The sequence below is a fragment of the Amblyomma americanum genome, chromosome 1 (genome assembly GCF_052857255.1).
Source record: "Amblyomma americanum isolate KBUSLIRL-KWMA chromosome 1, ASM5285725v1, whole genome shotgun sequence".
In the NCBI taxonomy this organism is placed as follows: domain Eukaryota; kingdom Metazoa; phylum Arthropoda; class Arachnida; order Ixodida; family Ixodidae; genus Amblyomma; species Amblyomma americanum.
In genome coordinates this window covers 559,693,471-559,709,927 of record NC_135497.1, presented here as the reverse complement: position 1 = coordinate 559,709,927, position 16,457 = coordinate 559,693,471, and the positions used below count along the sequence as shown (strand labels likewise).

Genomic DNA, 16,457 nt, shown 5'->3' with positions numbered 1-16,457 from the left:
CCTCGTCTACCTTGATGACGTCGTTGTGTTCGCCCCAACGTTGTGTTCGCCCCAACAGCTTTCATGGCTGACCTCCTACAGCAGATTTTACTCCACAGTCATACAGACCACCGAAGGACGACATCCTACCACCCTCAGACGAACGGTTTAACGGAACGCTTAAACAAAACGCTAGGTGACATGCTCTCCATGTATGTCGACGTTCAGTACAAAACTTGGGACGAAGTGCTCCCATACGTCACCTTTGCATACAATACGGCCGTTCAGGAAACGACAAACATGCCACCGTTCCGTCTCGTTTACGGCCGCGACGTGACCACGATGCTAGACGCCATGTTACCGCATGTGGACGACATCGACCCGAATGCGGATCTTCACACCTTCCTGCACCTCGCTGAAGAGGCTCGTCAGCTGGCCAAGGTGAGGATTCTCGACCAACAATGCCGAGATGCCCAACACTATAACCTCCGACGCCGTGATGCTCGGTACTCATCAGGAGACCGTGTGTGGCTCTGGTTTCCCATTCGCCGACGCGGACTTAGCGAAAAGCTCCTCTGCCGGTATTTTGGACCTTACAAAGTCATCAGGCCATTTGGAGACCTGAACTATGAGGTCGTTCCTGACGGCTTTCAGAAGACTCGGCACTCCCAGCACCCTGAGGTGGTACACGTTGTCCGCCTCAAGCCTTACTACGAGCGGTAGCGCTAGAGCTGGACTTACGGCCGCACAACACGTGAACTTCCCTTGGTGAACTTTTTTTTTTCAACACACCGGCTACGCATCGGGACGATGCTCTTTTTTTTTCGGGGGCCAGTGACACAGTGCATTCCGCATTTTCGCTTAGCGCTGACCTGAAGCACGCGCCGTTTCGAAGAGGAAGCGGAGGTGTCAGCAATCTTGATCTGTGGTGCAGGCGTTCGTCGGATCGTGCGTTCCTGTGTTCAGTGATCACCGCATTCACGCGTGACAATATACTGGGTGCGGTTAGCCAGGAATTCGCTTATCCACTGTATTATGTTAGGGTGAAAGTTTAACCATTAAAGTTTTAGTAGGAACCGTTTGTAAGGTACTTTGTCAAAAGCTTTCGCGAAGTCCAGGAATATTGCGTCAGTTTGAAGGTTACAGCGAAGGTTCACATGCAAGTCATAGATGAAAATAGCCAAATGTGTATCGCAGGATAGGTTCTTACGGAAGCCATATTGAGCTGGATGAAAAAAATAATAGAGTCAAGAAAATGCATTATGTGGGAATAAATGACATGTCCATGATTTTACATGGCACACTTATTAAAGAGATGGAGCGGTAGTTAAGGGGTGATTCCTTACCTGATTTGAATATCGGAACAACCTTCCCCACCTTCCAATCGCTGGGCATGCTACCTGTGGAAAGTGATTGTGCAAAAAGTTTTGATAGATATGCTGTGGAAGCATGGCGAGTATTTTTGAGGAAGTTGGGGGTGATTTCATCAGCACCCGCAGAAGATGACATCTTGATATTTTCAATAATACATACAATCCCGCGCACAGAAAACATGATTGAAGGCATATGCAAACTCGGGTTGGCAGTTGCGGTAGAAAGTGCATATCAGTTTCGTGTGTGAAGACGGATGAGAAAGCGGTGTTACAAATATTTGCACATTCCATGCCATTGGTCATCTCGCCAAGTGGGTTAGCTAGTGTGATGACCGGAGCCTCTTGAGGATTTAGTACTTTCCAGAACTTCCTCGGGTTATTTGTTAGGATCTTGGGCAGGTGAGTTTGGAAAAATGCGCGTTTGGCATTATGGATAGATTGCAGGTATGTGGATTCGGCTGCGTAATATTTGTTCCGTGCGCATGCGCTCAGGTTGCGGTTTGCTGCCCGGAAAAGTCTCTTCTTTTTGTTTTCGAGTGCTTTCAAGAGCTTTGAAAACCGTAGTTTGTTGTGACTGGCACGAAATGTGATGGTGGGAATGAACTTCGTGGTGAGTTCGGCAGTTTTAGTTTTGAAAGTAAGCCAGTTTTCCTCAAGTGATCGATCAACGAAACCCGTACCAAAGTTTCGAAAGAACGCCATCAAGTGATTATTAATTTATTCGTAATTCCCACTGTCATGAAGGCGAATTGTTTGTGGAATGTTTGGTGCGATTCCGGAATGACAGTGAAAGTAGCGTGTAAGACTTTGTGATCACTAATTTTGCGGAGGTAAGTAAGCGATGATAAACTTTGTGGATGATTAGTTAGAATAAGGTGCAGGATGTTGGAAGATTCATGTGTGACGCGTGTGGGTTCGCTTACTAACTGGGTAAGATTGAAATTCAAACAAACGCCAACAAAGTTCGTCATTTCGGTCTTGCCTGTTGGTGTTAGGTTCAGCCAGTCGATGGATGGGTAATTAAAATCACAAAAAAATGCACGCGTCGGGATATTTGCCAGTTATTTGATTTAGACTATCGCTTAACTGTGAAGAAAAGTTCGGACTACTGGAGGGGGTTCTGTAGCACACGCCTAGTATCACGATTTGTGGTAGAGAACGACAGATTACCCATAGTATTTCAAGCTCCGATTGTATGTTAATAACATAACAAGGCAACAGCTGGTTAGTGACAATAAGAACACCTTCTCCTCGTGAGCCCTTGCGGTCCTTGCGAAAAACGTTAAAATTCGGTAAATCAGCTAAAACTTCCGGATCGGTGACGTCGTCTGTTAGCCACGTTTCTGTTAGTGCGAGTACACTGCTGGCAGATGATGAAACAAGATTTTAAATGTGTTCACGCTTTGGGAGGACACTACGTATGTTGGTAAAGATAATGCAACAAGAAAGATTTGGCAGTTTACCGCGAAGGCTTTTACAAGGAAGATTATTAGCGCGATAATAAGTCGTATGCTATGAGATTTCATGTACTGATTGTGACGACTCGTCGAAGGCATAGCGTTTAGAACCGACGCACAAGGTTTTGTAGCGCAAGGGAAATTTAGTGGTAGTAGTTTTGGCAAACTTTACAAGGTGCTTTCGCGCTTCCAAGGACAGGGCGTGAAAAGTCCGCCCCTATGCTGTAATCGGCGCCTTTTAACTTATGGCCGTTTGAAAGATCAGCTCCTTGGTTTTAAAAAATGTAAATTTGACTGTTATCGGTCGAATGCGGTCAGGAGAATGGCGCCCGAGACGGTGAGCCCTTTCAATTTCTTTGGGGTCAATGAATAAGTCTAAGCGATCACGGCAGAGGCGGAGGACTGTTTCTTCAGATTCGGGGTATGTTTCGGATGCATTCTCATCTTTATGCAATGAAGTGAAGTAGCAGTCACTGACCATAGTCGAAAAAAGAAAGACGTTTCGAAACCCGTACGGGTTTCTTGTTCACAGTGAGCAGGACAAGAGCGGTGGCGAATTTATATCCGGAGAATGTGACGTAAAGATCGGGCGTAGATGCCTGGCATGGGGCCAGCGTTCTTGTTTAATGTTGCTTGTGATGTTTGGATGAATAGCGATTCCAGCAGAAGGCGCGTCGTCAGGTTTCTTTCCTTAGATAAGATGGAGGCATTGCCCCAGTCAATCTGGTGGCCAGTGTCGTGTGCATGACCCGCCAGCGCATTTGTGGCATGCTTTTTGTTTTTTACATCACGTTGGTGGTCCTTTATGCGTCTTGAGAACTTCCCTGTCTCTCCGATGTAGGCATGATTGCAGTTCAGGCATGGTATTTTGTAGACGACTCCTGGAAACTGCTCATTTGGTAGTCGGTCTTTCACATTCATTAGCTGATTCCGCAGCTTGCTGACAGGCATGTGGGCCACGCGTAAGTCGTATTTTGAGAACACACGAGACAACGCTTCGCTGATACCAGGCATGTATGGAATGCCTGCTCGTGTTCGATACGTCCTACAATCAGTGGTAGCTGGATGTGCAGCTCGTTCTTGTAGCTTTGATATGAAGCGGCTCGGATAACCGTTAGCTGACAGTTCTTCGTGCACTCTTTTTAACTCCTTTTCTTGATCTTCTCGGCTTTTGCAGACACGTGTCGCACGTTTGGTCAGTGATGTGACGACGGAGGCTTTGTGCGCAACTGGATGATTCATCCAGTTGCGCACAAAGCCTCCGTCGTCACATCACTGACCAAACGTGCGACACGTGTCTGCAAAAGCCGAGAAGATCAAGAAACGGAGTTAAAAAGAGTGCACGAAGAACTGTCAGCTAACGGTTATCCGAGCCGCTTCATATCAAAGCTACAAGAACGAGCTGCACATCCAGCTACCACTGATTGTAGGACGTATCGAACACGAGCAGGCATTCCATACATGCCTGGTATCAGCGAAGCGTTGTCTCGTGTGTTCTCAAAATACGACTTACGCGTGGCCCACATGCCTGTCAGCAAGCTGCGGAATCAGCTAATGAATGTGAAAGACCGACTACCAAATGAGCAGTTTCCAGGAGTCGTCTACAAAATACCATGCCTGAACTGCAATCATGCCTACATCGGAGAGACAGGGAAGTTCTCAAGACGCATAAAGGACCACCAACGTGATGTAAAAAACAAAAAGCATGCCACAAATGCGCTGGCGGGTCATGCACACGACACTGGCCACCAGATTGACTGGGGCAATGCCTCCATCTTATCTAAGGAAAGAAACCTGACGACGCGCCTTCTGCTGGAATCGCTATTCATCCAAACATCACAAGCAACATTAAACAAGAACGCTGGCCCCATGCCAGGCATCTACGCCCGATCTTTACGTCACATTCTCCGGATATAAATTCGCCACCGCTCTTGTCCTGCTCACTGTGAACAAGAAACCCGTACGGGTTTCGAAACGTCTTTCTTTTTTCGACTATGGTCAGTGACTGCTACTTCACTTCATTGCATCACCATGCCTGACCAGACGGATTTCCGTCGAACTCTTGACTACATTCTCATCTTTAATGTGAGAAATTAAGTTGTTACATCGCGAGCGATTTTCGGAGTCATCCAAACGGGCTTCTATACCTCGAATTTCTTTGGCTGTTTGGGTAGTGTTAGCGCAGATTGTATCCATGTCGGTGCGTAGGGTTACAACATCTTGATAAAGATTTTCCAGGGCGAATGATTTGTTACTAAGATCAGAAATAGCTTGTGCCGTAGTTGTAAGTTTATTTCTAAGACCTTGGACCTCGACGATTAATTGTGACTGACCATCAGACAGATTCTTCAGTTCCTCTAGTACAAAACGGAGGATTGTTGGGCCAGTTGGTTTATGATTCAAGACTGAAAACGGCGCGAAAAACGGGACAAGATAGAGAGAAGCAACACACAGAGCACAGAACTTACAGCTGAGTGTATTTCATGCGAAAGCGCAATAAATACAGGAAGTAAACATAAAATAAACTAAAAGAACACCATGATATACCATTCATACTATTGCAGGTCAATATCTAAAAAGGCTATCTCTTTTCTCGATAAGCGAAGAGACGGCACGCTCAAGCACTTGTCACCTCTCGTGTGGATAACAAAAGCTTCGTACAGTTCTCGTTTTTGTTGGCTTGCGTACGTGCGCAGCACTTTGCTTTTGTTGAACTGGGGAGTGCATTTGCATGTAGTCACATGCTTGGCGAGTGTGATTCCTCTGCCTACTCTGTCATCATTGGCGTGCTCTCTTAATCTGCCATTTAAGCAGCGGCCCGTCTGGCCAACATAAGTGGCACCGCATGACAGAGGGATTTCGTAGATCACCTTGCTTTGGCAGTCAGCATATTGCGTCACGTGCTTAGTGGTGCAGGATTCTCGCTTTTTCTCTGCCCCGTTTACTTTCCTGCACAACCTGCGCAATTTGTTGGGTGCCGAAAACACTACACGGAGACCGCCTCGTCCCGCAATCTTTTTCAGCCGGTGGCTGACGCCATGGACATATGGGATGGCCGCTGTCTTGACCGAACTTCGCTCAGGCTGTTTGGAGTCGGTAGGTCTACGCAGTTCATTCAAAAGAAGGTGGGCAATGCTGTTGATGATGACCTTCGGATAACCAGCAGCACTCAGTCTTTGAGCCTGCGCCTCTACACTTTCGAAAATGCGGTGGCGACAGGACCTGTTGAGGGCATTCCTTAAAGCACTCACAGCTATTCCACACTTCACCACTTTGGAGTGCGCCGAAGAATAGGGTAGAAAGCCCTTCTGCGAACGTGGAGCGTACTTCCAAGAGAGGTGCCTGTCTTCCAAAATGAGCCTTGTATCGAGGAACTGCAGTTGGTTCTCCTCGAGCACTTCTTTGGTGACTTCAAAGTCACCCAAGATGCTTGTAAACAGGGAATGAAGGCCCTCAACTTCCTTTGAAAAGCCGCCGCTAGAATGCCTGAAGATTATAAAGTAGTCGTCAACAAACCGAAAAACCCGCTCGACATTTCTGTCATGAAGGGCCTCGTTCAATCTTCTGTCAGCTCGTGCTAACGTGTTCTTTCACGTGTTTAACGTGTTTCTTTCCTAGCACATCGGGCTCCTCCAGTTTTATGCCCGTCCATCCGTGTGTTCTCGTTACCTACATCGCCATCGCTGTGTACCAAGCTTGGTGTAATGGGGGGGGGGGGGGGGGGAATCCCTGTTCGACCAAGTAATTATACGGACTCCTTGGTTTTGTATAATCTGAAGTGCGGAAAGATGAGAATGATATGTCTGACTCCAAGAGCTGATTTCCACAAAGCATGAGAGTCATTCGGTCGCACATCTAGAAAGTGTCGTCTATGCCATACCATTATCCTGCGGCAAGCAAATACGTGGGCCAGAAGGGAAGATGTATTAAGGAGCGCCTAAAAGAGCACTATAACAATGCGTACCAATCTGTGAAAGGGCATCTCGGCACACACTGCAGAGATTACGTAACTTAACTTTTCCACCCACGCTTCACACCAAGATATTGAGTAGGCACAATAACAAGGTGACGCGTGAAATTATTGAAGCCACTCACATCGCATGGTTCAAGGACGCATGCGTTAGCAGCGCCTCCATATAGCTATCAGCAAAAGAATTAGGGTTTACGGCCGCAGGGAAGCGATTATGGTGCCATCGTGCACTTTTTTTCGTGTGTTCATGTGTATGAACAAGCGTGGGCTGTCACAATGTTGTTTAGTGTTGTTGCTTGGAGCGTCGTGTATATTGCTACGTTCCTAGCGGTAAAACTTTGGTCGCTAGCGAACGCCTGTGATCTTTCCTTTCGTCCCTATCAAAAGCCGCGCTGTTCCTTTTGAAATGGCATGGCAACTCGCCGGTTAACAGTGGCTGCCAGGAGCGGTAATCTGAGAGTATGCAACGCGGAGTGGTGCACATCCAGATGACAACGTAGAGCACGTGCACACAGGACATATCTTAGGAATAGCCACCATTTTGATCCACGCGTAGACCCAAGTTGGAGAAAAAAAAAGAGAATATACGGGTTGCTCGGTGGCCCGCGTCACATGATCCTCACGATCACCGCTTCAAAGAACGTCCCTCAAGCGATTTCCTGCCTAGAAAAGACATCAGACAAAGCCTCGCGGGTGCCATTTTCTTCTTTGCCTCGCACGGTCACTACAGGCCTGGAAATTTTGAACATGCACTCAAATAGTCGTCCAGCGTAACAAATTAATTACAAGCCCTTTCTTATCGCCAGTATCGGTCTTGGTCAGCGACAGCTGCGTGACGTCAACTGGCTGCAGCGTCGATGGTCACGTGAGCTCATTAGACTATGACGTTTTCTGACGCTTCCCACTCTCTTGCTCCCTCACTAGGACCGAATAGTCATTTTAGGTGCGACCGTTTGCAGAGAAATAGTGACCAAGAGACGTGTCCAGGCCGCCTGCAAACGCGGTCCCACCATCCACTTCGTCCCGCTAACAACTGCACCGCGCTGCTGCTCTAGTTCTCATGGCAGCTAATTTCAATACCTTAACCGCACTTTTTTTATTGTAGTTGTTAAACAAACAGCTCCTGTATTCGCTAAATTAGTGCTAAAAGATAAAACTGCAGGATCCGGAATTGATCGCGCTCGCGCGAAATCGCACCCTAGAAGGTGCCGGTGAGTACGACTGCCTTCAACTGCACCTCAGCGCTACTGTTGTTTGCACAGCTATTTGCAGAGAGCTGCTGGTCGTTCGCTTGGCATGAAACGCAAGCTGTACTCTATACAGCTACGTTAAATATTCTCTTCGCACCAGCTGTAGATTTACTTGTCCGCACGGGGCGACAACGCCCGTGCAGCAGCAGGGGTATTACATCTCATCCGCTTAATTCACGTAACGTAAGCAAGCCATAAATAGCGCATAAAAGCTGGCTCGCACTATAAGCCGAACTGGGAACAAAAATGCCACTCGCTGCAAACACGAGCCGCCCTCAGTTCAGCCCCCAAGTGACCGCTGTCCTCCACCGATACGGTAATCTCTGTTGACCTCGCCCGCAAAGTGATCTAGTCGGCGAGTTTTAATGAACGGGAGAGCTAATGCGGAGGATTATGAGTTTCCTTTGACGATATGGAGTGCCCGCAAGCAATTATAAATAAGCCATCCTGCCTCTCTCCCTCTTACCACACACAAGCACCCTCCACGTCTCCAGCTGGGGAGCCTAAATTTCGCGTGTAGAATATTCCAGCAATTATTATAACCCCTTTATTTGAAAACTTCCCTACATTTCTGGCCACCCTGAAAGCTTTGCATCACCCCGTGCATTCCGCCTCTTCTGAGAACGCATTGCCTTGAACTGACTGTTGGGACTTTATCGTGGGACTAATTAACGCAACTCGAGATAAAGAAAGGAAAGGCGGTACGAGCTTAGCTCAATCCCCGTTAATTAGCTGGTTTCTGGGCCATACGCGCGAGAAGGCGAGGGCGTCAAAACGAGCGGCAAAGGAAAAATAATGTCCTTTTCTCCGCCGCCTGAGGACTGGTACAAATACACGTAAGTATTACTGAATTTGTGGGATAAGAAAGAGGGAGGGGGCCGAGATTTCAATTAGGCGGCAGTCGCACAGTGCTAGTGAAGTTTCGGCTGCCAGAGTTATTAATCTCCACACGGACACTGGGACCGTCTTCGCGCACACATGTAGAGGCGCGCAGCTCCGCGAGACTCGATCAAGGTTTTATAACCCGAGTGCGGGGCTTCGCGCACAGGCGTACGCTTCGCAACCAAATCCACACCGCGTGCAGTGAACGTGGGTTCTGTCTCGTTATTCACCGTCGCGAGTAAAGCGTTCAGAGTGAACGATCGTCGCAGTGTCCGGGACAAGAAAGGACACCGCGGGGCCATAACTGATTTGGCCGGGTGACACCCCTTTGGCGCCTTCCCGTATAAATATCATTCGCAGGAATTAGAACCAAAACGAGAAGAGAATTAACAGCGTGGGAGGTATGAACGTTTATAGCCATTTTAGATAAATAAACACAACTTCGTACCAGCTTCGCACAAGTGTACTACTCACTGAGAATGCTACAAGTCAAGATTTTAAGAAAAACGTAAAAATTAATAATACACTACTCAAACTTCTTCAGCAAGGGGACGCTGAATGCATAACATACATGCAGAGACCACCTTTTGTAGTGAACGTTATGAGACGACACGTAATAAATCTTTGCGTAAGCTTTAAAAAATAACAAACCTGACTCCTCATCGCTAAGGCGATGAATCTGCACCGTAGGAAGGAACTCTGGGCGTTTTTCAGCTGAGTTAAATCGGCTGCTCTGTGAGTGATGTAGCACAATCGGAAATAGGCTTCAAAAGTTACAACGGCCTTCCTATATAATAGAGCAAGCATAGATATTCGTATACCGCCGCCGCGGTGGCTCAGTGGTTATGGCGCTCGGCTCCTGACCCGAAAGACGCAGGTTCGATCCCGGCAGCGGTTGTCGCATTTCTATGGAGGCGAAATTATAGAGGCCCGTGTACTGTGCGATGCCAGTACACGCTAAAGAACACTAAGTGGTCGAAATTTCCGCACGCCTTCACTACGGCGTCTCTCAGCCTGAGTTACTTTGGGACGTTAAACCCCCATAAACCAAACCAGATATTCGTATAGTACGACCACCATGACCGTTGAATAGAATCTGCGATTTTAGAGCGGAGGCTCTCCCAAGAAAACCACCAAGGTCATGTCGCTCCGAAGAATGACCTTCAAACTGCTACATCGGAATAACGACACGCCAGATTACGGCGTGACTCACAGCAACTGTTATCGCCGCTGTCCTCCTCACACTCCTTCTCTAATTGTTTCGCACAACGCCTATATTCACACGCTTCAAAGCAATAAACGTTGTCTTGGTCCAGCCACCGCTGTGTATGGCGCGGATTCTTCACAAACAGCGGAGCGAGGGTGTGGCTGTGACGTCATACAGTGTGACACGCTCAGTTCCCAGTGGCGCATAAAACGTGCGGCTTCCTGTGTTCTGTGCCACATTCTGAACTCAGTTCCGTCTCTGCTACGGGAGTGTGTAATTGGGAACACGGTCAGATGTCTAAACGCAAGGCTGGGTGAACATGCCTCTTCACTTCGTCTACGAACTGGTGCACACTTGCCAGAGCACTGCAAGAACTGCAAAGCTTGCTTTCGATCTCTAATCTGTGCTCAGATTTCAGGACGTGGTGACGATCAATAGGCGAGAGAAATCTTGAAGGCCCATGAAATGGCGAATTGCAGTAGTCGTATCTTCTGCAAAGAACGCACCGAAGTTTGCAAAACAGTGTTCTTGAGCTACAGCTCTTCTTTTTCTTCAGGTTCTGTTTTTCTTTTTGTGTTACTGGCTAATTTTTAGGTTGTCAGTGTTAGTTTTTTTTGCATTCTTTCAAGATGTGTGCATGCGTGTTGTTGCTTAGTGATGGGGCGTTTTTTTCTTTGTTCGTTTTCATTCACTTGTAAGTGTAGCTCCGTCCTGTATTCGCGTTTCTTTGTCCTGTCAAAACGCTACATTTTTCGTTGAGGATATTGTCTGACCAACTGGCCCCTCAGTATACTATGTTAAAGAAAGTGTCTTACGCTGCGCGTTTTGTTGGGGGAATAATAACTTGCGCAATAACTTGCAGGAGTTATCCAGCTCACTGAGGGCTGCACAGCTTTTCAGTAGCGCTAGGCTCTTTTGAGTTCCTTGTAGAGCCTCGCTCAAAACTGGGACAGTTGTGGGCGAACATCGCTTTGTTAGGTGTGGCGAAAAATTTCTGGCTCTAGCTGATCGTTATATTCTAGCGAAACCTGTGAAGCTATAGGGTGTAGCCGCCGGTCAGTTTAGCTATATATGGCAGCTTCTGGTGCTACTCATCCATAATAAATGGGAGCAGCGCTGGGGCCCACCGACGCGAGCCTGAGCCTTTTTTTTTTTACCTTCAACCCTCATGGTGGCTCGGCTAGTTACCGCGCCAGTGACCTTTTCAATTCATTTTTCGTTTCAGTTTATTTCATTTACAGAAACCGCAGCAAACGCAAAAGGCAAGAAGCCTGACAAAGGGCTTTGCTCCATATGCAGTTCAGCAGACAGGCATCATAAACATATCAAACCACAAACAATTGCGAACAACTGCTTCCCTTTCTGGGAGACAAAAGGGGTAAAGAAAGCAACACTGAAAAGAGACAAATGCTAACAAAGCACAAGAAAAATAAATAAAATGAATTCAACGTTTTCTTGAAATATTACATTTTTAAGGATCTTTTAGGCAATTGGCTTACTGAAATCAAGTAGGTTTTCAGTGCGATTTTGTAGAGACGGTATTTGGAACTGTACATACGTGTTGCCTACCGTAGTTTGTCCTGAATATAGAGATTTTTCTGCTGCATGTGCGGAAGCAATATTCTGCAGCGGGGTTTCCCGCGCTGTAAAGTTTCTAGTCCTGGATATGTTGCAAGAGCCTATTACAGTACAATTGATTAGCCTTTGTCAGTGAATACTTTCTGAATAATAGATCTGTCGCTAAATATTGTGGATGCCCATGCTAGTTTTGAAATTTCCCCAAGACTGGCTTTTGTAGAGTAATCAGCTTGCAAAAATTGCCCTGCCTGGTTGTTCCAAAGATTAGCGAGCAATAAGGCATTCTGGAGTAGAAAAGCGTATAATACAGTGAGGTTCTAAGCCATTGTGGTAAAAATCTGCTTAGTTTATACAGATAACCTACAGCATTACTTAACTCGGCCGCCAGTTTTGACACATGAACATTCCATGACAAGGTGTTCTGAAACGACACACCGAAAATTTTTTAACCATAAGCCACTCTAGACTCAAATTAGAAGTCATTGGTTTATTTATGGGTGCGAATATCATAAAATTTGTCTTGCAAGTATTCAGCTGCATGTTATCCTTGTTAAGCCAGCCCGAAAGGAGTCTCGAGTAATAATAAACATCATATTGAATTTAAATAAGGGAATCACTCACGAAAAAAAACGTCAGTGTCGTCTGCGTACATAATTGTTTTCGGAGAGTTTCTTATGTTTAATACCTTATGGACGATATCTGGCTGCTGCCGCAACTAAACCTAGTCAGATCAGTTCCTATGAGCAGCGTCGTTCTTGAGCGCTCAGGGATCTGCATAGATGCTTAAACGAGTTCCGAAATTCATGTCCCCGTTTCTTCACGGTGTCGCCCAATCTGGTTGTGCCAAATGCGCTGTCACATCTATTAGCGACGTTGCGAAAGCCGATAAGCGATGAGATTACCCATTTGTTGGGAACGTTTTGCAGGGGCAGCCTTCCAAATCCGCTGGCGAAAAGAAGAGCAATTCGGTACTTTTAAGAAACTTCCAATGCCTCTGCCGCCTCCTACCACGCATATCCATTCTTCCTAATCGAGCGTTTCCCCAGGGTGGGCGCTGATTAGCAACAATCGCCAGAAGCAGAGACGGCGATCTGACTAGTACGAAAACTTCTGTAGTCGTTAATAAACGCACGTTTTAATAAAAATGAAAAGCCCAGGTAAAAACAAATGTGTGAAATGTTTTGTGCAATGTTTGCGACAATCGAAATAACATCGTTCACGACGTATTGTAATCCGTGGGCCTTGAAAAACGCATTCAAGAAAGGTTGGCTTAAGAATCGATATTTGCTGTTGCCTCTGAAGCGATGGCATGTATACGCGCGGTGGAGGACTGGCCAGGATTTGGTGCAGATCTAAACTGGAGAAAAAATCATCCAGACTTACCTGAAGCGGCTCATAAATAAAAATTGAGGCATCTGGCAAAACGAATGAAGAATTTTGAGAGATTTTCTGTAGGTTGAAATGAAAAACGCAGAAAAAAAGACAGGGTTAAAATAAATAAATTAAAAAGCAATACCAATAAATAGATAAATTTCCAGAGAAAAGCAAAGGGAAACAAGAGTTAACACAAAAATCTGCCAGCGTGAAGAACCTCGCACACCAACCTAAGGGCAAGCCCTTTGACGGTTGCACCCAAAGAATAAACGGGAGCCCTAATCGATCGAGGGGAATTTGCAAATACTTAATTTCTTGAGTTTTTGAGACAATGAAATTATCTCAGAATTCAACGTCCCCGCATGACGCACAAAGATTCGAAGGCGTGATCCTAGAACGGCATAAAGATAAAGACGAGCAAATTAGCGTCATGGAAACTTCATATTGCCTTGAAGCACATGAACGAACGTTCCATGGGAATTCTAAGTGTATGTTCACAGGCCGCTCTAGCAAGGACGGGCTCAGGTTCTGGTGTAGTTCGAAACATTCAAAACGGGACACACTCGGCAGCCCATTGATAGCTGATTTCTGTAAGAAATTGGCCATCGAAATTGAAGTAATGCCACAGTTCCCTGGAATCCACTGAAAACGCACTCCTTGAATATGAAGGGCCAAAAGAACGTTAGAGATCGGCACAAGAGACTAGTGCTCCAGCTTTAAAGCGCTGCCAAGACTGACAGCACGTCAGAGAGAATAATTACATGAGAAATATAGCGGGGAACCTTTTAAAGGACAGAACCAAAAGTGAGAAATGCAGGAGCAAAAATTGACGTATAATCTAGGATCCGGATTGAGTAACTCCAAACTAGTGCGTTGTAATAAACGCCTACTGCTGCTTTCTCGCTATGTTGAGAGGCATATGTGAAAATAACTGCATTGCTCGGATACTGGAACAGGTATTCTTCCTGGAGACCATTTATCACACTGACAGTCAAGTTCTTTGCATATTGTGGCAACGTATGGTCAAAGCGAACAGCTGGAGCGGCCTGCACATTGCTAACGCATTGCACGGACCTAAGCGAGACTGCAATTCTAGGCAACAGTAGAACGCTCTGGCGGGCTAGTTGGTTCATTTCATTAAAAGGTAGGACTGCGCGAAAAAGAGAAGGACGGTGGACATTACTGGATACCTCTTGCATCTGAATATTTCTAGCAGATGCAAAAAATGATATTTTTCACCATTATTTCTTAGAGCATGTCTAATACCCCTGTCACACGGGCACTTGTAAGGCCTTAGAAATTAAGGTCCTTTCCCCCAAAGGCGCGTGACGCGCATCTACACGGCAAAGCGTCGAGACCTTTGCGATAAAGGTCCGTAGCCGCAAAGGCGGCCGTCAGCGGCCTTAAAGTTGCTTAAAGGAGATGGATGGATGGATGGATGGATGGATGGATGGATGGATGGATGGATGGATGGATGGATGGATGGATGGATGGATGGATGGATGGATGGATGGATGGATGGGTGGGTGGGTGGGTGGGAGGGTGGATGGATGGATGGATGGATGGATGGATGGATGGATGGATGGATGGATGGATGGATGGATGGATGGATGGATGGATGGATGGATGGATGGATGGATGGATGGATGGATGGATACGGCTGAACCCTTTACATCGGGCGGTGCCTCAAGCCACCTAGCCATGTCTTGTGAAATTTTACTCCTGTCTTGCTTTTAGCCACCAATCAGATAATCTCCGCTTGGTTACTTCTAACCTCTTAAAATCCACTTTCCCTTCACTATCCCTAAACCCCAATGCCTTGGGTAAGTCAGCCCCGCTGCCTTCAACTGTAGGGTGAAGCCCTTTACAGAAAAGTATCAAGTGTTCAGCTGTTTCCTCCTCCTCTCCGCACGCAATGCAAGCCAACCCAGGCGGCAGCGCCAGCTAGCGAGCTCAAAGAATAAAAAATTGACGCAATTTTTATTTTTTAAAACGTAAAAAAACATCTAATTTATCTTATTTAATGGTTAATTTTGCGTTACAGTGCACTTAGCCGTAGAGGAGGCTATGACTTAAGACATCTACACTACTAAGAAAGGACTTGAACGCTTTTCAGCAGCCGCATCGACACACACGTGCTTGCGCTTCTCACTTCGCTGTTTTTTCTTCGCTTCCTCTTCGTGGCAATTACACACTTCGTTCTAACGTCTTGCGGTTCGTCGCTCATGATTACGGCAGCACGCTAACCAGGCACAACCTAATTTCTTCGAAATACGCACAAGAACATAAGCAACAAAGCAAGCTTCTCACACAGAACCAGGAGCCGAACGAAAAAGTGCGCCTACCGTGGTCGAACCGGGAACGATGAAAAAAAAAAAAACTTTTGTTTCAAAATATTTGTTTCTCACCTTCAAAACGCTCGTTTATTATCGTGAAAGCTACTTTTTCCAACATAAACGAAAGCACTAGTGTTATCCTCTTAGCTGAAGTGCTACCATCTGCTTTAATTTCATAATGTTACTAGCGCCGCTTCACACACAGCGGTGACTTTTGGCATTCACGGAGACCGCGTTCTAGCTCCTTTGGATTTGCCGTGTAGCAGCGCCGCTGCTCCTTTTCGGTATTCCCCCTTTAGTGCAACAAGACCACTTTACGGCAAAGGCCGTGAAGAAGTCCCATGTGACAGGGGTATAAGGGGGGGCCGAAGCTAAAGGCGTAATAACGACTGATGGGGCCTCGGCTCCACAATGCAAATTTAGCACAAAAATTGAATTCCTACATTTCGGCAAGCGGCATTGCACTTGTGAGCCAAATATTTGCTCCTCAGAAAAGGTATCTAAACAAGACGCAATCACATGAAAAACACAAATGCAAACGCACTTCACTGTTCGAGTACTAAAGTTGTACAAAACGAACATTTAAAAAAAGAAAAAAAAGAACACGACGAGAGTAACAAAGCTATTGCACCAGGACCGGAAAAAAATAAGCCGCCGGATTTGGCAGACAAAAAAAAAGGAACGCACGGAATATATATTTTTTGTCTTGCTTCCTTCTTGCTAGCTAACTACACGCACATGAAATAACACAATGTCTTCACAAAGCAAAGAAACTACTGCCTGAAACGAAAACTTTTTTTCACTTTTTTTTAATCAGGAAATCTCTTTTTGAAATCAACATTGATATCTGTTCTGTTCAACATCTTAATTGTTTGAAAGTTGAACTTTTGCCGCCCGTAGTTTGTTCTTACAGCTGACAGTGTAAGCGTAGGATTTCGGATTGAATAGCGAGACGAATTGCCTGAGGACGTAGGATAAAGTTTCTATTTATGAATCCATAGTAGTAATTTGAAACAGTACACCTGGTCGGCCCAGAGCATAGCACATTTTA

The 16,457-nt window shown here is 46.1% G+C and overlaps 1 protein-coding gene across 3 annotated transcripts in view; it reads right to left on the bottom strand.

The window, feature by feature from the left end:
• Window positions 1-16,457, bottom strand: part of LOC144116373 (protein tolkin-like) — a 1,150,388-nt gene that overhangs the window by 682,285 nt on the left and 451,646 nt on the right. The gene's annotated exons all lie outside the window — the stretch shown is intronic.